Here is a 21,695-nt window from a genome sequence, read left to right as displayed (position 1 = left end):
TCTAGAGCACTTATTCTAGAACAATGTTAGTATAGTTCTAGAACTATTCCAGATTATTTCACAGGGGTGGTTACCGGGTCCTTCCCCATGAACAACATGCTCGGTAGAGTTGCTAGGTATCCCCCCGGGTTTGGTTACCGGGTCCTTTCCTAAACAAGTCTGAATGCAGTGGTAATGTTTCTTGTTGAGTAATCATTTTGACTGTGTTTCAATAACGAATCTTTGCCAGTTACATACATGTCAAGACTCCCGGATCATCCGCGAGACTCACAGATTTCTTAACTAAATGCCATACATGTGATAAGTTCAGAATCCCAAAACTGGAGGTTTGCCATTTTTCAGCAGGAGTTAGGGTCTCAAAACTGGAGGGTTTTTATCGACATAAATTAAGCGCGCGGACACATAACCTAGAGACAAAATCCAGTATTTTTGGCCACACAATAATGTATACACAAGAAGAAACAATCCTCATAACTCTTGATTTGAATTTTGACAGTGTTATGCCACTTTTTAAATTACATTTTTTGTTAAAGTTTTATAATGTCTAATATCTCTGTTACAGTCAAATCTATTGACTATTATGCCCCTTTTACTCATAGGCACCCGATTTTTTGGGCTACGCTCCTGCACCGCAGAGCGCGCGCGCGCCGACATATATCGTACCATGTCATGCACTGTAATTCAACCTACCTATATAAAAGGTGAAAAGTCCACAAATCTCCCGTTTAAGAAATGGCATATTTTCTCCTGTTACTTAAAAAAACTAAAGGTACCGAAGCGACCATTATTGAAGCAACGGATGTTTACGTTTTGCACCGTAGACTGGTTTCAGAAGTTGTTGTTGTTGTGAGATGTTGTTGTTGTTGAGATGTTGTTAGCTGGGTGTTGTACACAAGACTGTTAATTCAATATAATATATTTCATACAAAAAGATAAATATATATCCGGTAAGTAGCATAGACTGGATAAAAAATATAGTCTTCCCGAGCAGGTACCGTCAGTGGAATAAAATACTGGTCTATCGGAGTCGCAATAAATGTTATACACAAACATGCTTTTGAAATAAATTTGTTCAAAGGAAGAGATGTAAACCGCGATGAGATGAAAACATTATACTTCAGAAAGATTATTTTTCTTGTGACATGTATAAGAAACTGAGCAGCATTTTGGCCGACAGTTTCATGCGAGGATGTGACACATCATTAGTGTTTACGCAAAGGCTACACTCACAAGAAAATAAAACATTACTGATTTTAAGACTCAGTAAGTTGGTTTTTCTTTTCATCGGTCTAGCAGAAGTACAGATACCACGATGCCCTCCAGAAGATAGTGCCTAATTTTGTTACGGAAAATAGGTTCATTGAGTTGTATTACATAGAAATGCAAAAATTTGCTACTTACTTCAAATTTCTTTGATAAAAAGTCATTCTACATACAAATAAATATAGTAAAGGGTAAAAACCGACGGTGAAATTTACACATCTTTGTTAGCTTTTATCTAGCCGATAAGAAATGCGAAAATCAGCAAACTCTTGAAATTGTCTCAAAATTTCTGCAATCTTTACAGATTCTTCAAAAGAAAAGAAATGTAACTTGTTTGAATTAAACGCATTAGACAACAGTCTGGAGTTAAACAGTAGGTTTTAAAAACACCAACTATCTCATACAACTAAATAACTGCCATGGAAACTTTTCCGAAAGTTTGTTACGGAACATATAAAAAGTAACTTTTACAAAACCATACAAAAAAGTCAGAAATACTAAATATTTTTAGAATTATAACAGAATTTTGTAATAGGCAGACTTTGTTTAATAACAGAAGGCACTTAGTTCACATAATTTTTCACCTTAGGATTCGTAATTTCAGTTTTTATCACCATTATCTGCAAATATACTATTCTACCATCATACACTTCCAAAATGTCAGTTTTCTTAATAAAAAAGTAACACTGCAATTTTATACAACATCTCAAATAAAACACCATTTATATATAACATTTTTATGACTGTCATTTGCATATACACGGCCTTTTAGTTTGTTACGGAACATAACGTTACGGAAAATAGGTGTTACGGAAGCATATAAAAACTGTTTATTGTCTTATATAATAAACAAAGATGAACTTACCGTTGTGACAGATTATGTTTCGAAGCATTCTCTGTACAGTGTTTATCATTCTAACTCCAATCTCACATTTGGGCGCTCAGTTTTTATAATAGTAGCGTTACGGAAGCATAGTACTTGAAATGCGGAATTTTTAATTCTGACTTTGAACGGCTTCTAAGCATTTATTTCTTTTGGCAAGCCTATTCTTGGAATTTTGCTGATGACTTTAACCATTTACACATTCAACGCACTTTCAAAACGACTATTTAATTGTAATCACCGTTCGCTAGACTATGTTCAAAATTCGTTACGGTACCATAGACGTGTTCGATACAAAGAGAAATTACTACCAAAATACCAGTTTCTGATGGGAAACATGCTTCATTGTATCATGATAAATATAGGTACAGTTAAAAAGTTGAAACACCAATACCAAATGATGCCGTAGAATGACGAAGTAGCCCATTTTATTCGCAGATTATCGTGGCGACATGGCGTTTTTAAAATATTTGGCAATTTTAACGTCTACTCGTGTATGCTAATTGTGCAGTAAGATACCAAAAAATGTTTTAAGTAATTGTCAATATATTGCTGGTATAAGATTAAGCCCAAGTTCAAAGTTTTGTGCTCGAACATTTTGAAAAATATTACTGAAAGCTCGGCGACATGGTTTTTTTTTTCCAATATGAGTCGATTTTGGGAGAATGGCTGTTTAATGTTCTTGCACATGTAATCAGATAAACCTTATTTTCCCTAACAGCTTCAATGGTGTCCATATTTCAACACAAAACGTAATCACGTGGTTAATTGATAAATGCTTTTTATCAAGGTGGAAGAACGAATGAACCCACTTATTGAAAATCAGTGTTAACAAAAGTCATGTCAGTTTTCGCTTTTTTTTCTCATATAAATACAACCCAATAAAGTCTTTTATGTTAGCTGCTGTTTCAGCATACTTACAGAATACTGCAAAATATAATAACTCCCATGAAACAAGTTTTGAGCTAACTACTGTTTCTGCACGTTTCAAAAAATAGTATTTTAAACGAGTCTCATAACAGTTTGTAGATGTACTGACCATGCAAATGGTATCTAATTGTTAATCCAAGAACTCTATGGGACTGTACCTGCATAGATCTATTTATAATCAAATGCCTGATGATAGCCTCACAACTTTTTGACTGCGAGGTAGTCAGAAAGTGACCTGTATTAAAACAGCGTATATATTTAACGTTGTTTCGCAACAGTTTTCTAAGTTGATAAAAATCGCACATATACCCTACCATCTATAAGCTGATGAAAGTATCTATAGCATGTAAACATTTTTTGTTACTACTTTCGTTTTGTTATATTTCTTATGATGACTTGTTAATTACAATTAGATCTACTCTTAGATCTATATGTTCATACTATGCATATCACATGTAGTTTCTTTTGGGTTTAGAGCCACAATGACAGAATTTAGACCATATGACAACTTTTCCTGTTTTTGATGGTGGAGTATGACCTATAGAACTATTTCAGCATAGGCTGATCCAGCGGTCTTTGATAAACCAGTGGGAAGGTTTCCACACACCTCACACGAAGAATACCATATTTAAGCGAGATTTCGAACAAAAATCTGTGAGTAGGAAGGACATTCGAATCCAGCCAACTCACTGTCATTGAGGCCCCAAGTTACAAAGAACAATTTGACGGTGCTGACTGATGTATTTTTGAATCAAAGATCATACCAATCGTTTAAATTTAGTACATTCTTTTCCATTATTTTATTTTGATATCTTCTTTTACACTTCTGTGCTGTCAAAACAACCGTTCAAATTTGGCGCCAGCAACATCTCACAACAACAACAACTTCTGAAACCAGTCTACGGTGCAAAACGTAAACATCCGTTGCTTCAATAATGGTCGCTTCGGTACCTTTAGTTTTTTTAAGTAACAGGAGAAAATATGCCATTTCTTAAACGGGAGATTTGTGGACTTTTCACCTTTTATATAGGTAGGTTGAATTACAGTGCATGACATGGTACGATATATGTCGGCGCGCGCGCGCTCTGCGGTGCAGGAGCGTAGCCCAAAAAATCGGGTGCCTATGCTTTTACTGGCAAAGCTTTAATTGCCCCTTTTACTGGCAAAGCTTTAATTCAGAGTCAGTCACTGAGGAAAGTTGAGCATACTGTCTTACAGAAGCTCCCTCTTGTTCTAACTTTAAACTTTCTTAACAGATTAAATTTGCAGAAACAAAGTCTCAAGTTAGGTCTGAAATGGTGGTGAACATGCATTAACATTATTCTACTCGAGGACTGAAAAAAAAAGAAGCTTTAAATGGTCTGAACACAACTCATAAATTATGTAAATTCGATCTTACCCCACCCACTTTCTTATAAAAATATGATGATTTTGGCATGAAAAATAGAGAACAGAAATGCATCAAGTGTATTTACCTTTACCAAAATAATGTAGATTGATGTTATCAAATAAATGAGTGTGTATTGTCATCCAATTTTCAATGAAATAAGTCTGACTTTAGTAAGAAATTAATTTGGTAAACATTGGAAGAAAATGGCGTAACTGCATAAGGGGAAATAACACTCCTGTTCTAAAAATAGTAATGGGTTAGGTTTATGAGATTTTATTACCGAACAAAACTTTTCTTTGAATAATTAAAATTCATTTCAGTTGGGAATTATTTCTTATGACTGAGAGTTTTTTGCTTCAAATTGGTAAAAAATGGAGCCTAATTGGCATTGAGAATAGGCCGATATTCTGCCCCGTGAGGCAGGTGGAAAAGGCCCTGCTTGCCTAATCTCTTATCAAAACAAACAATTAATAGGCCTAATTCACCTTTGACAAACAACTCTTTCCTCCAGCTACATGCGTGTCAAACATGTATAATACACAACAGTCGGTGATACTTTGATTTACTGTGTAAACATGTTTGGCACTCCTCGGTAATTATCAACCCATTCAAAATACTGACTTTTTTTTTTTTGAAAAGCGGGAGAAATATGGTTTTGGTCGGGAGACGGGAGGCAAGGTGAAAAAATCGGGATTTTAACCCTCCCGCGCGGGAGATCACATGTATGCTAAATGCTGGCTTTTAATGATACTGCTATTAGAATTAAAAATCCATGAAGGTGTTTGATGTAAACATCAAAATTTAAACTGCTAATCATTTCCCTAATGAAAGATCATTAGCTAATTATCAAGATCTTCTGCGTTGTCTGATCCTTTGATCGACAGGTAGTGATTCTAATATGTGTCAAAATAATCGGTCAACGCTAATTGGTAAACAATGGAATCACAAATGAAATTTTCCCAGAGGCATAGATTTGCTTTCAAACAAATATCTACCTATTTCTGTTGTGAGATTTTTGGAAGTAAAACTGTACTGAAGGAAGTCAAATTTTTTGGAAGATATCGTCTGGTGTTCAGAATTTGAAAGCTCTGGTATTTAGAAGTATGGTCTATTTAGAAAATAGACGTGGAAACAGGGCCAACGCTGTTGTTCGCCACTTGAGCCAATTGGTGAATTTGCGATAAAAGTGGCTCATAAAAAGCGCAAGTGGCGAAAATGGAAATTTCTAAACATTTGTTTGTTCTGAATCGTAACCTTTCTAGAATTTTGACTGGTTCAGATAATTTGCCTTCAGTTCGGGTTGCAAAAAATTGATACCGATAAGCAGTCTGCGTTTTATGCACCTGCAACTGTGTAAAGTAACGCGTGTAATAAACATCTTAACACATGGGTTGCTATCAATTATCGGATAAATTACTGGGTAAGAAATAAGCTCTTACTAGTTTGTTCTACTACTGATTTAATTTTTTTAATCCTTTAATACACAAATCGGCGAAACAATAAATTACTTGATGATTTTTCAAACATTGTTAAAATTGGCAATCACCGTCACTATATCAGAGGAATTAATTACGAGTGCTTGTTTATTCCATTTCTTTTCTCTTTTGTTTGTTTGTTTTGGGTTTAGCGTCGTTTTTCAACAGTATTGCAATTATGTAACAACCTAACCAGTGTTCCTGGATTCTGTACCAGTACAAACCTGTTCTCCACTAGTAACTGCCAACTTCCTCACATGAATCAGAGGTGGAGGACAAATGACTTCAGACACAATGTCTTTTATCAAAGCGTCATGGAACATACGCTCGAGATCTGTAGATCTGCGCTCTCCCTACTGAGCTAAGCGGGTGGGCTGGTTTTTTCTTTAGCCACATCAAAAGAAAAATGTGTGAAAAAAATATGATTTCCGTGTCCTTGATTATAAAACGAGCATGGAACTAGTCCAAATCGCCACTTGTCAAACTTTTGCAATGGCTTCTTTCAGATCTAAAGGTCCAATTGAAGATTCTTTAAAAAAACAAGAGGGCCAAGATGGCCCTAGGTCGCTCACCTAAGAAACACACCATAACAGTGTAAAACATGTTTGACCTAGTGATTTCATGAAAACAAATATTCTGACCAATTTTCATTAAGATTGGACCAAAAAATTGGTCTCTTGCGATAAAACAAGCATTTTCTTAGATATGACCTAGTTTTTGACCCTAGATGACCCACTTTCAAACTCAACCTAGATTTTATCAAGGCAATCATTTGGACCAAAATTCATGAAGATCAATTGAAAAATACAGCCTCTATCACATACACAAGTTTTTTCTTTGATTTGACTAAGTGACCTAGTTTTTGACCTCAGATAACCCATATTCAAATTCGACCTAGATTTCATTAAGGCAATCATCCTGACCATACTTCATAAAAATCAATTGAAAAAAACAGTCTCTATCGCATACACAAGATTTTTCTTTAATTTTACCTAGTGACCTAGTTTTTGACCTCAGATAACCCATATTCAAACTCGACCTAGATTTCATCAAGGCAATCACTCTGACCAAATTTCATGAAGATCAATTGAAAACTACATCCTCTGTTGCATACACAATGTTTTTCTTTGATTTGACCTAGTGACCTAGTTTTTGACCCCAGATGACCCGTTTTCAAACTCGGCCTAGATTTTATCAAGGTAATCATTCTGGCTAAGTTTCATGAAGTTCAGTTGAAAAATACAGCCTCTATCGCATACACAAGGTTTTTCCTTGATTTGACCTAGAGACCTAGTTTTTTACCCCAGATGGCCCATTTTCGAACTCGGCCTAGATTTCATCAAGGTCATCATTCTAACCAAAATTCATGAAGATCAATTGAAAAATACTGCCTCCATCGCATACACAAGGTTTTTCTTTGATTTGACCTAGTGACCTAGTTTTTGACCCGAGATGACCCATTTTCGAACTCGGCCTAGATTTCATCAAGGCAATCATTCTGACCAATATTCATGAAGATCAATTGAAAAATACAGCCTCTATCGCATACACAAGGTTTTTCTTTGATTTGATCTAGTGACCTAGTTTTTGACCCGAGATGACCCATTTTCAAACTCGACCTAGATTTCATCAAGGTTATCATTCTGACCAATATTCATGAAGATTAATTAAAAAATACAGCCTCTATTGCATACACAAGGTTTTTCTTTGATTTGACCTAGTGACCTTGTTTTTGACCCGAGATGACCCATTTTCGAACTCATCCTAGATTTTATCAAAGTAATCATTCTGGCTAAATTTCATGAAGATCAGTTGAAAAATACAGCCTCTATCGCATACACAAGGTTTTTCCTTGATTTGACCTAGTGACCTAGTTTTTGATCCCAGATGACCCATTTTCGAACTCGGCCTAGATTTCATCAAGGCAATCATTCTGACCAATATTCATGAAGATCAATTGAAAAATACAGCCTCTATCGCATACACAAGGTTTTTCTTTGATTTGACCTAGTGACTTAGTTTTTAACCCGAGATGACCCATTTTCGAACTCGGCCTAGATTTCATCAAGGTTATCATTCTGACCAATATTCATGAAGATTAATTGAAAAATACAGCCTCTATCGCATACACAAGCTAAATGTTGACAGACGACAGACGACGGACGACAGACGCCGGACATCGAGCGATCAGAAAAACTCACCTGAGCAATGCTCAGGTGAGCTAAAAACAGAAGCTACAATTGCTAAAGAATCAACAGTTAAATATTTCTAGTTTGGTGAAGATCGGATGAGAAATGTTCGACTTAAGAGTGCGGACAAGATTTGTGACAGACAAAGACAAGTAAATCAATATATGGTGAGAGACATATTAATGGAAACTACAAAAATTTTCGACACGGGAGGAGACATCCCTCCACGCAACCTCCCCGCGACCGACAATGTAAAAGTGGCTCAAACTTTTTTCAGCCCAGTGTGGGCCTTGGGAAAAATCAGGACCAAGAAAATTAACAGAAAACTGTTTAAACCATTTAACTTCAGGACATTTTACCATAGTTATCCATTAAGCCCATCATGTCAACATACTAGGTTGTTCCATGAATTGCTGTTGGTTCAACACTCCGCTTAGGGTGAAGAATACTTTAATGTAAGGAAACTATCCAACCGGCTTGCGGAATGTCGGTGGTTCGGCATAGACACTGAAATCTTGTCCTGATCTTCATCCACCATGAAAAACTGTAAAGTTGTCATACTATATCAACCGACTGGTGAAATTCCAGAAAGTAAAAGCAAATAAATTATATAGCAATAAATTAAACCACATAAGGCAATGACCGTATCTGTTATATACATTATACCAGATTAATATGTTTGTAAAATATCATAAAACAAATAATACGACAAGAGGCATAATTCAAAACCATCTCAGGAGACACACTAACATTTTCTGGGTTTACAGTTTTTATAGCTGGGTGAATTTATTTCATCAATTTAACTATCTGTGCCACAAATCAGGAAACTCTATCTAAAATCAGCACAATTGTTTCAATCAATTACCCTTAGTAATAATCACAGAGAACAATTCATCATCAATCAAGCCAATACCAAAGCAAAACTTTTAACCCTTCAAGCTTTCAAGGCATCTCTGATAAAGTAGATGAACTCTGATTTACCCTTAATCCAACTAAATCTTCTTATGTTTCTTGTATAACATACAGGGCTTGTTTTATAAGCTATTGGTTAGAGCCATATTGTTGATTTTTATTCTTTCTGTTGCTTTTATAAGTATGACTGCAATAAATCTAATCAAAGACAGAGACAACTGCTGCTCTGTGTCAATTCTGGATAGGAACTGGGAGGTAATTCTGATAGGGCTTTTATCCATATACCTGGGCCTTTACAATCTGGCCCCATGTGGTTCTGGGACGATCTGTGTATGAAAAGAATTGGAACCACTGCCTTACCCTTGCATGATCATAAGAGGTGACTAATAGGGTCTTAACACTTGGTTTTGCTGTAACTCTGTGATTCCAGCAGATATGCAAATTCTGATTCCATACCTCATGTTTTTATTTTGATGTAAATGAGATATAAAACCAAAATTTGTAGTCCTGTTTGGCACCATATAACCTATACTGTGTTGGTGCGCGGTAAAACCCAAATAAATAAATAAATTTACAATCTGCTTTGTACCAAAGTCAGTCATAATAAAGACCTCAATAAAATGATGGAAAAAAAAAACAAACAATAAAATGATGGAAAAAAAAACAAACAAAAAAGCAACACACTACTGGACACAAATTTACTATCTTTCACAGTTGTCAGTGAAACTTCAAAACACATACAACAGTGATCTGGACAGTCAGCTTTTAGCATGTTATTTATGGATATATGCCTAGAAAACAGATCTCATGACCCCCACTCTCTCCATCCCCAGCGATTGTCAACTAACAGTTTCCTGATTCTGAAAAATGAAACCCCCCAAAAATGTTAAGCCAATCAACTAACAGTTTCCTGATTTTGAAAACTGAAACCCTTTAAAAATGTTAAGCCAATCAACTAACAGTGCAGGTACTCTTCTCTATTGCATTGGTTGATTGCTTAAACTGCACTACTTTTTATATACCCATAATATTTTATACTTAACTATCCATGCACAAAGGCATGTTCTAAAATCTGGTCTGGCCTTGCCCGATGTGTCCAATTTTTGATCTGGCCGAGCCAGGCCAGAGATTAGAACATGTCATGCACAAAAACAGTCTTCTGTCAAACAGCAAAAGACACCTACACTAGATTCTTACTGGATTCTTGCCTCTATTTCTTTTCTTTCTTTTTTTAAGAAGAAGAAGGAAATGGATGGACTGGATCTAAAGAAACAACAAATCAACACAATCAGCTGTTGGTTGTTCATTACATTCTTACATAATATAATTTACAAGCTGTAACAGTTGTTTTCTTTACTGATTGACAATTTGAAACTAAAATCATCTGAATTGACCAATTTGCAGTAGTTTAGTTTTGGGGCCAGATTTTCAATATTTACAATGATAACATTGTTTTGGCTTTGACACTGTCTGCAAGAACTATGTTATACTACTTCAGACATCATACCCCCATGAGGCTGACTGGAAGACAAATATGACCTCTGATGAATAAATATACACAGCTATTCCTGTATCATAATACTAAAACAAAAATCCATCACTGATTGAACATAAAGTGCTTGCCAAAACTTACATTGCTGGATTAAATCAGTAGAAAACATTGTATATAACATGATACAAATTGCAGAGTTCACAAATTTACAAGAACCAATCAATTTGCCAGAAATATCTACAAGTATCATGATTACAATTCTGTCTCATCCCACGATTCTTTTCTTACAATTATTGGTACTTAAGCAAACTTTGAACAAGATCTGTCAAGTTTGTTTTAAAGATACATGTATATTTTTGTCCAAAATACCAATATTTTAGCTCTAATTTAATTTAAAAAAAATAAATTCAGTTTTAAGAAACTTCTTTGTATCACCATCGTGTCTGAGCTTCCCTGTAAACAACAATATTAACTATACTATGGAGAAACAATAAAATAAACAGCCATAAGTGTGATCTGTCTGACATCTCTGTCTCTTCAATTTTTACTTTCCAGCTACATCCCATGTAGAATTGTCTTATGGGATTTAGGAATTGTCAAGGAGCATCAGGTGATAATTATGATTCCAGCCTTAAACATTCAGACCATTCCAAGGGCTTGGTGCAAAACTATTGTAAGTGTATATAAATAAAGGACAAGATACAATAGTTTTGCGCCTGCCATGTTCTTTGTTGCAAACCAGTCTAAGTTACGATCTAACTAAGTATTTAGTTCTTTGTTGCAAACTAGTCTAAGTTTAAATATTTAGTTCCTTGTTGCAAACCAGTCTAAGTTTAAATTTGCAAACCAATCTAAATTTAAATCTTTAGTTCTTTGTTGCAAACCAGTCTAAGTTTAAATTTGCAAACCAGTCTAAGTTTAAATTTTTAGTTCTTTGTTGCAAACAAGTCTAAGTTTAAATACTAAGTTCCTCAAATAACTTCCAAGTGTTAAAGGTATGGCACATTTAACATTTCAATGACAAAAGTTACATTTACTTGAACTAACATGATTTTGAGTAACCTATATTCCTTGTCAACCTTTTATAAGGAGGTAGTATACCTTACAAATAGAAAAAAACATTATAATTTCTTACTTAAAAAGATGCCAAAAATGATTTTTAGCTGCATTAAAAGAGAAAAATAGTTATATTTTTTAAGAAATTACGATGAAAAGCTAGATACAAGATATTTTAAACATTTCTGCTGCCAAGATTACATTAAACGTCTAGATAAATAGGGTACTATGCAAAGTGTTTGATATTCTGCTAATCAAATTACTCCAATATTCCATTTTGGTCATAAAGAGAATGGCACTAAAATGAACAACTACTCAGACTTCTATCAACTACTCAGACTTCTACGGATAAACCGAAATACAATGAAAAATGTTAAATATCCATATTTTCTTACTTCTTTTAATATAAACATCTTTAAATGGTCATGTACGTCAAACCTGGATAAAATTGTACCTGAAGCAACAGAGAAAAACGAACCCGAGATTGTAGAAGCTGAAACATTAAATTACATGAAATACAGTAAATTGCTGCAGTTCAATGTAATTTGAATCTACCCTGATGACAAGGTATTCTACATCCTTAAATCAGCTGGCATAACTGTCCCTCATTTCATTTAGTTCTAAGAAGTAAACATTATTTATGACCTTCAAACTTCTATTTCAAGTATGCCCCCTTTATCTTCAAGTGTTAATTGTCTATATCCATAAATATCTGTTATACTAAAAAAGCAGGCAACAAAAGTCATTTAAAGACTGATATGGCATTGAAGTATTCTGTAATCTAAGTATGAAAGAAATCCTGACAGATGTATATCATGACAGAAAAAAGCGAATCGTCATAAGTCCATTATAAGCATTATGAGAAAAACTGTTGTTGCATTTTGAAATCGCCTTTTTGTCATTTTAATTAGATCTATAAAGATGTAAATTTCTGTGGACACATTGGTTGAGAGGGCTAAGATGCTTTCCTAGTGAGGTGAAGGCCACGGGTTCAATTCCTGGCTACTCCCATTGCAGTGTGTTCTTGGGCAAGGCACTTTATCCCGATTGCCTCAGCTGACCTATAAGGAAATTGCTTGGGGTAAAAATAGGATCGCTCAAAAGCTCTACAGAGCTTATGTTCATAGTTTCACAAAGTGTTGGTAAATAAAATTTACCTTTACCGTTACCAAAATCTCAATATTGCTAAATATAGATATATGACACTTTTGAGCCTACAATAAGCTTTTTACATCTGGTGAATTTTTTTAAAACTCAGTTTCAAATAGCTACATAATTGTTACTGCTTGAACATACTGTTTTAACAAAACTAGCAAAGGTTTTTTCTTTCAAAATAAAGAGACTGCTCTTCCCGATACTAATGTAGACAACTCTTATTACTCAAAACAAACCAGAAGTTAATTAGTTCTAAATGAGACTGTCAGACCTATGTCAGGTCTTACCTCATATACATATTTATGAGGCAGAGAAATGATGTATTGACTAATATACTGCCATCACAGGGCAAAAAAAAACCCTGCTTACAGCAGAAACAACAAGAGCTGTCCATAAGACAGCGCGCTCGACTTTTCTCAGTGCTTGACTCTGAATTTGAGCTTTGCCAGTAAAAAAAAATCCAAGTTAAAAAGGGGCATACTTCTGTTAAAATTCAAATTATTGTTATGAGAATTGTGTCTCTGTGTGTAGACTTTGATAGTAAATAACTATTTTGAGTTTCAAGTCAAAAGCTTTAATAGTAACAGAGATATTTGACTTTATCAAAAACTTTAACTAAAAATTCTAAGTTAAAAAGGGGCATAATTCTGTCAAAATTCAAACGAGAGTTATAGGAATTGTGTCTCCTGGTGTAGATTTTGATAGTAAATAACTATTTTGTGTTTCAAGTCAAAAGCTTTAATAGTAACAGAGATATTTGACTTTATCAAAAACTTTAACTAAAAATTCTAAGTTAAAAAGGGGCATAATTCTGTCAAAATTCAAACGAGAGTTATAGGAATTGTGTCTCCTGGTGTAGATTTTGATAGTAAATAACTATTTTGTGTTTCAAGTCAAAAGCTTTAATAGTAACAGAGATATTTGACTTTATCAAAAATTTTAACAAAATTTCTAAGTTAAAAAGGGGCATAATTCAGTCAAAATCAAATCAGAGTTATGGGGATTGTTTCTCCTGGTGTAGACTTTGATAGTAAATAAGTATTTTAAGTTTCAAGTCAATAGCTTTGATAGTAACAGAGATATTTGACTTTATCAAAAACTTTAACCAAAAATTCTAAGTTAACAAGAGGGCCATGATGGCCCTATATCGCTCACCTGTTACCATTGCACTTGAGGACAAGAAGGTCCTCAGAAAAAATATCTAAGTCCAAAGGACAGGAACAACAAAGGGAAGAAATTAAACCAAAAAGAAAAAAAATTCTTACAAGGTAAAGATATGTCAAAATACACCTAAAAATTGGAGGTACCATCCATGTTGTACCACAGAAAAGTGGTCTCAGTTTTTCCCTATGGCCAATAATAAAAAAGTTACTAAAAACAAGCTATTTATAGTAACGTAAATGGGAAGTAATTAAAATCAAAGGCCTGAAGGGGCCTGAGTCGGCTAATGATTGATGTACTGACAGTATAGTCTACCAGTTTCAGTTTGTTTTTAGTTTTTTTCCCCAACTAAAGAGAGATTTTGTTACAATAAATGAAATGAACATTCAGTCTGGTCGATGCCTAGTAAAACTTTGATTGACATTATACAAGTATTTAAACCCAATATATTTCTCTAAAATTGAAGAGTGGTTCGCAGAAATAAAAATGTTGAAAGTACAAACTACAATTCGACAGCTGACACTAAGATACTGCCCATGACTTTATATATTTTTCCAGTAAACATTTGCCTCCGGCATTGCCAAAAGAGGCAATTATCGGCTGGTATATATTCGCACATGATAAAACTTGAATATGACAATTTATAATTTAAAATTTCACAGCGCGGATTGCCACATACAATTTGTAATGGATGGACGAAAGAACTGATATTTTACAGATATTATAATGGGCCTGGCGATAGCCTTGTCATATGTTAGGTATTGTTCAATCATATTATAAGTGATGTCAGTTTAAAGTATACTTACTTTTGCGTTTAGAGATACATGTATGTAAATGTTGCTGAGTGTCAATATATAGTGTAACCGATATTAATAAATGCAGTTCTTTTTTAGTTAAAACTATCATTTATTCTATTTCAGACTTGTTAACCCCTTAAAAATCATGTCTGTTATCCCGAAGTCCATCCACTTTCAATTATCCATTTTGATTCATGTAGACAGACAGGCCCTGACTAGGCAGAAAAATGTTTGAGCCATTTTTACGTGGTCGGTAGCAGGGTGGGTATGAGGAGGGGTGTTTCTTTCCGCTTTAAATTGCAGTCAGATTTTGAAATGGGCATTGCGGCAGGTGGTAAAAGGACAAATGTATCAAACTGTAAGGTGGCAATATGGGGGAAGGGTGTGGGAGGATACCCCCTCCTGCAAGTAGGGTTTGGGGTATTACCACAAGAAATTTTTGAATATGTAGACCCTTGATACAGCCTTTGGTGCGATTTTAACTGAAAATCTTCTGTTTCAATTTCTAAATATTACCTAGATTCTTTCTAGTATTACAATATCCAAAGTATGACTGTCACTTCATCTTTTTACTTTCAGATCATGCCTCAGGACTAGAATATGAGTCTGATATAGATTATATGTAGGTGTAATAAAAATAAATTCTAGAATCATTTCTGTTACAATAATATCTATCATGTATGTTACTTGAATGTTAAAATTTCATAACACTGCTCGATATTTACCCAAAATATTATATCCGGATACGAGTACACTTTTCTCCAGTTTCAACAATATATTTTACAAATTGTGATGATACGAAGAAATTTAGCAGCAATTGGCAGTATCTGACATTGAAGTTTACGGTTAAATTACTTCTTATTTAAATCTTTTAATAAAAAAAAGTTGTTTCGTTTCGTCAAAGCAGCCAAACATAGACAATCTACTTTCGATTTCAAAAACTACAAGAAAATACAATTTAATGTTTTGCCGATTTGTTTATTTCTCGAAAAATAAGAAATAAAATCATTTTTAATATCAGTAGTAACTAAACAAACCAGTAAGAGCTTCTTCTTCCGATAATTTATCCGTTTACTGACTGCAAAATTCAACCCACGCAAGATCATAGAAGCGTTGTTGTAAACAGGTCACGCGTGTTCGCCGACAAGTGTCCAGAATGTAGTTAGGATTCATCCACGAAGTCTCGCGGAAGAATTAACGTACTGCACATATCTTATTCGGGTCATTTAAAATGAAGCTGTCATAATTTAATTTCACCGATGTGGTAAACTCTTTGATAAGAGACATTCCAATGCTTTCAGAGGTACCCACTCAATAAAATACTAGCAGTATGTTCTGGAACTATATTTTGTCTTTCTCTGGATGTTACGCAAGCTTTGTAAGCCTGCGCAATTCATAAAATGCACAGCGCCATAAATTTGTTATTTGCGCAATGATTTTAAAGATTATTTTTTGAAACGGACAGGGTAACAAATGGATAATTTGGCTTATAAGTTAATATGCAGTTTTTATTTGAATTTACGAACATCATATTTGCTATTTTGTGACAAAAAGGCATAAAATTCGTCACCATAATCATATGCGCAAATGTATTACCAAATCCCGCAGAATCGTTATGCGTGTTTATGCTTAATGAGTTACCGCGGAAGAAAATACATGGCTTTATTCGAGTATTGCACAATTACAAGTCATAAATATGACAGATTACATCGTATATTGGTCATAGCAAATAGGATTGACATAAATGAACTTCATTCGATCAATGAACTCTTTGAAATTAGAGACAATCTAATGGAACTACATCACTTCGCTGTGTTGTGAGGCCATTTAAGAATGAGAAATCGAGCGATAGCAAGGACTCGTCAAACGCTTTACAGCGTTTAGCCGACTCAAAAATAAATAAATAATTGTAAGTTAACAAAAGAAGGATCTGCCAAATAAATCTGTTGACATAAATGAAATTTCAAATTTCAAATCTTCATTAATTACGGAGATATACCCATTTTAATTTGAAATAAAGGGAGGTAATTTGACATAAAATCAGTCCATAGTTATCTACCCTCATTGACTCAGTCCAACTAATGACAATAATGAAATTTCAAATAAGTCCCTTAAGTACTTACTGATATAAATCCATTTTGATTACAATCAGGGGAGGTAATCAGATATAAAAGAACTCTGGAACCTACGAATGGATCTGATTTGTCATGGAATCCAAGATTTATTGTTGTTGAAGATATTTTGGAAGTTTGTATCAAATAAAACCATAAATGAAGTCTCTTTATGGCTGCAAAAGCCAAAATAGCCAATTTTGGACTTTTAAGGGGCCATAACTCTGGAACCCATGAAGGAATCTGGCCAGTTCAAGAAAGGAACCAAGATCTTGTGGTGATACAAGTTTTGTGCAAGTTTGGTTAAAATCAAATCATAAATGAAGCTGCTATTGTGCAGACAAGGTCAAAATAGCTAATTTTGGCCTTTTCAGGGGCCATAACTCTGGAATCCATTATGGTATCTGGCCGGTTCAAGAAAGGAACCTAAATCTTATGGTGACACAAGTTTTGTGCAAGTTTGGTTAAAATCAAATCATAAATGAAGCTGCTATTGTGCAGACAAGGTCAAAATAGCTAATTCTGGCCCTTTCAGGGGCCATAACTTTGGAACCCATAATGGGATTTGACCAGTTCAAGAAAGGAACCAAGATCTTATGGTGATACAAGTTGTGTGCCAGTTTGGTAAAAATCAAATTATAAATAAAGTTGCTATTGTGCAAACAAGGTCAAAATAGCTAATTTTGGCCCTTTCAGGGGCCATAACTCTGGAACCTGTAATGGGATCTGACCAGTTCAAGAAAGGAATCAAGATCTTACGGTGATACAAGTTGTGTGCAAGTTTGGTTAAAATCAAATCATAAATGAAACCACTATAGGCAGACAAGAAATTGTTGATGCACAGATGCACGAGACGGACGGACGCACGGACGGACTGACGACGGACTAAGGGTGATCACAAAAGCTCACCTTGTCACTATGTGACAGGTGAGCTAAAAAGGGGCATAATTCTGTCAAAATTCATATCAGAGTTATGGGGATTGTTTCTCCTGGTGTAGACTTTGATAGTAAATAAGTATTTTATGTTTCAAGTCAATAGCTTTGATAGTAACAGAGATATTTGACTTTATCAAAAACTTTAACCAACGGCGACGCCGACGCCGGGGCGAGTGCAATAGCTCTACATTTTCTTTGAAAAGTCGAGCTAAAAATGCAGCAGAAACAAAAATGCAATCTGCTTTTAACATTATGGGTGCCTATGATTAAACAAAAATGCAATCTTCTTTTAACATTATGGGTGCCTATGATTGCTTTTTGTCCGTTTCGTATTTCATGTTATACATATTGTCTTGTCTTTCCTCTTACCACATGAACCCCCCTCCCCATCAATGCTCCCTTGCATTTACGCCCCCTCTTTTTTCTACGAGGGACTCAGGCTAGGTGCCCAACATATTTTTGGCCACTGGCTGTCCCTGGGCATGCCCAGCTATGTTGTTTTTTCCTGCTTATGTGTTTGTTGTGTTTGTGTATGTATGTGTGTTTGTCTTGTGTACATGCCTGTTTGTGCTGCTGTGGTTTGCAGTGTTTCCCTATTGAATATTCATCCTTGCTTTTTTCCATTTTCCGCAACACATTATGCTTTATGCATAAATGAATTTTACCAGTCCGGATCTCACTATGCACAAGCGCCTGGTGGGATCCAGGCCTTGCAAAATCCAATTGAGCCTTATACACACCGGTTGTCTAGTGGTAACACACTTGACTGCCAATCCAGAGGTCCAGGGTTCAAATCCCGGTCCAGGAACTGGAAATTTCTGAGATGCTCTTGAGTGTCTCCCATCTGACTAAGAGGCCTGTACTGGTTCTTCCCAGGAAAGACGGCTTCGTGTGTATCGGTGCTATACACCGGGCACGTTAAAGAACCAGACTGTCTATTCGCAAAGAGCTTGGCTAAGTTAGCCGGACATGCCTGTATCTCTCTCTGTTCTCTCTGTTTGTTCTGGGGGCTTTATCTCACTCTGTCCCTCTGGTCAGATCGCTCTGTGTCTGTACTAGTAGAGGATGAATTTCGGGCCCTGTGTGGCTTCGTTTGCTATATGTAAAGCGCCTTTGAACGTGTTTATCATGAAAAGGGCGCTATATAAATCTGGTATAATAATAATAATAATACAACATTGCAGAACCACGCACACTTATAATAACCCTACTGTATATTGTTGAATCAACTGGTAACTTTCCAAGTGAAAGGAAACTTGTTGACACTTGTGCATTACTTTCTTTGCTTTTGAATTACCAGCACAGTGATACTATTATAATTGATTATGTCATATATCAACTTTCCAGCTTTTGGTTTTGGAGGATGACCCTAGGTGCCCCTTCTGAGACACATTTTCAGTCACAAGTCTGGAACCTGGGTAGAACAATTAACATTCCATACGCCAGCCGGATACCGGTAGCTTCCTCACATAAAAGGATTCTACCCCCCAAACAAGGTTTCAAATGTGCATCACTTTATTGTTTCACAGACAACTCACATTCATTACTCCAATGGAACATCCATACTGCAAGTTCAAATCATTGCTTAAAGACCTTTATTTTGTGGTGGCACCATCTTAGCTTAAATTAATATATCACCCAAGCACGGATGGCAATGTACATCAGAGAGTTAAACCTTTCCTTTTATTTTTACAATAAAAAAATGAACTTCCATAAAGAATTACTATATATGGCATTTCTTACTTGGGCAGAAAATTTACACCAGCCACATCCTCAGAAAATTAAGTTCACATCACCCAATTACTGCTGACAGCCCTAACTACCTTTTCCCTGCTTATGAAACGTACCAAGTTTTACTGTATGTATACAGGAAACTTCATAGAAAGGTCACAATAATTCTTAACATCAACACCATGCACTTGTACTGAACATGTGTATGCCAAATGCCAGAAAATACAATTCTTACTATAAACTTCTCATAAACTCAATATAAAACAAAATGACATCACACAAAGACAAATTAATAATTGAGCCGTGCCATGAGAAAACCAACATAGTGGGTTTGCGACCAGCATGGATCCAGACCAGCCTGCGCATCCGCGCAGTCTGGTCAGGATCCATGCTGTCCGCTTTTAAAGCCTATTGGAATTGGAGAAACTGTTAGCGAACAGCATGGATCCTGACCAGACTGCGCGGATGCGCAGGCTGGTCTGGATCCATGCTGGTCGCAAACCCACTATGTTGGTTTTCTCATGGCACGGCTCATATCACTACCTATAAGGCAAAGATATTAAAGTCTTCATTCTGATGATTTATGAAACATAAAATTACTGAAAATGATTTGCATACAGCCAGATAAAGGCTTCCACTGGCTTAAACTTTGAGGAAAATTAATCCTAGCTCATATGATGATGGACTTTGACTTAAGTTCTAAATTTAGAACCACATGGAGTGATCCAACACTGAAAAAAAGAAAACATAAGACTGTGTTTCGGAGTGTTACTTGGAACTTTCATAGTTTCATTCAAAAAGTGCCCTTTTACTGTCATTCAGCACTATTATCATTACACAAACCATTTATTACAAAACACACGTTTTCATATATTACTGAATAAGACCATTAATTTTGACTTTTATGATAAAACATACATAGCACCATACATATTATAATATTCAGCAGAACTGTTCCTCTTAAATAAATCACCACTTACTATAGAAACTGCCATTGCAAAATGGGACACATTAAATTTTATATATAACAAAAGACAGCATCTCATTAAACATAATCTAAATCCTGTGTGAGGTATTGTTCCAGTGAAGCAAGCAACTGATATGCAGCATGAACATGTTTCATGAGTGGTAAATTACCAGATTGCTTTAGGGGAGCAATACAACATTCTGCAGTAATTGTAACACAAGAGCAAAGGATTGCAGCGTTTTCTCAGCAATCAACAAACAAATGTAAAGAAGCCATTTCTACTGTCATACCAATTAAGAATGGTTTACCTGAAGATTTTATGTCATCATCAATAATTAATTTCTCCACAGGAATAAAAATCTAGTATAGTGTTTTTCCAGTGAACTAATCGGAACTTGTTTCAGCCTGTATGAACTTATCACAGCCCTGAACTTAATAATTGTTAGGCCATTACACTGTCCCAGTAGACAATTAAACACTTTGATCCAAATTTAAAGCCTTATTCAATCCAATCTGATAATCTATAAACCCATATTCTGATAATCTTTTAAGTTTTGTTCTTACTATGGATGATTTAAAAGCCTCCTCTAGCTCAATGAATTTTCTGAAAAGAACGATTTTAATAAAGGCTTAACAGTAACAAAAATCTTTACGTGACAAATAATCAACTTGGTTTTGAATTTGCTGATACAATTGTATGACGCCTTCAACGTTATTCCATAAAGTTGGCAAATTTTGGATACTGAATACAGACAACAGGAGAGACTTGTCAAAAACAAACATAATATACTTTAGTATAAAAAATTATGCTATCAGTCAAATAAAAAATAATGTTATTATAAATAAAAGGCACACTGTCAAGAGATCATACCATTTTACTATCAAATAAATCTGTTATTGCCTGTTTAGTTATATAGGTCAATATTTATGCAGGTAACATTCTATAACGTAAATCAAATCATAATCTTCTCACAGTACTTAATAAGTCTTAAAGCTGCATGCCTCCAGACTTACATCAAATTCTTTAAAATTTAGAAATGGCCTTCGTCTAAGTTGGTTATCATGATAAAAAGTGATTCCATGTGTTTCATGACATTTGATATACTATTCCACTCTTTTAGTCAATAAAATATGGAATGTTAGTCATTCTATTGAACATTATATAAAATAAAAAGAATTTAATAGCACTTTGTATCATACTACCTAGCAAACTACCTATTCAAATAACAACTTATAGTTTATCAGTT

The 21,695-nt window shown here is 35.0% G+C and overlaps 1 protein-coding gene across 5 annotated transcripts in view; it reads right to left on the bottom strand.

Annotated features, from left to right (window-relative positions):
• LOC123545243 (estrogen-related receptor gamma-like) overlaps positions 1-21,695 on the bottom strand; it is a 159,010-nt gene that overhangs the window by 97,707 nt on the left and 39,608 nt on the right. The window contains exon 1 of one of the 5 annotated variants that reach the window (XM_053521408.1): positions 20,757-20,863. The exons of the other annotated variants lie outside the window; for them this stretch is intronic. The gene's annotated coding sequence lies outside the window, so the exon portion shown is untranslated. Of the gene's footprint in view, positions 1-20,756; positions 20,864-21,695 lie in introns of those variants that run through there. 5 annotated transcript variants of the gene reach the window in all.

This window comes from Mercenaria mercenaria, chromosome 1 (genome assembly GCF_021730395.1).
Source record: "Mercenaria mercenaria strain notata chromosome 1, MADL_Memer_1, whole genome shotgun sequence".
Lineage (NCBI taxonomy): Eukaryota > Metazoa > Mollusca > Bivalvia > Venerida > Veneridae > Mercenaria > Mercenaria mercenaria.
Note: the sequence above shows the minus strand (reverse complement) of the source record. Positions and strands in the feature narration are given on the sequence as shown.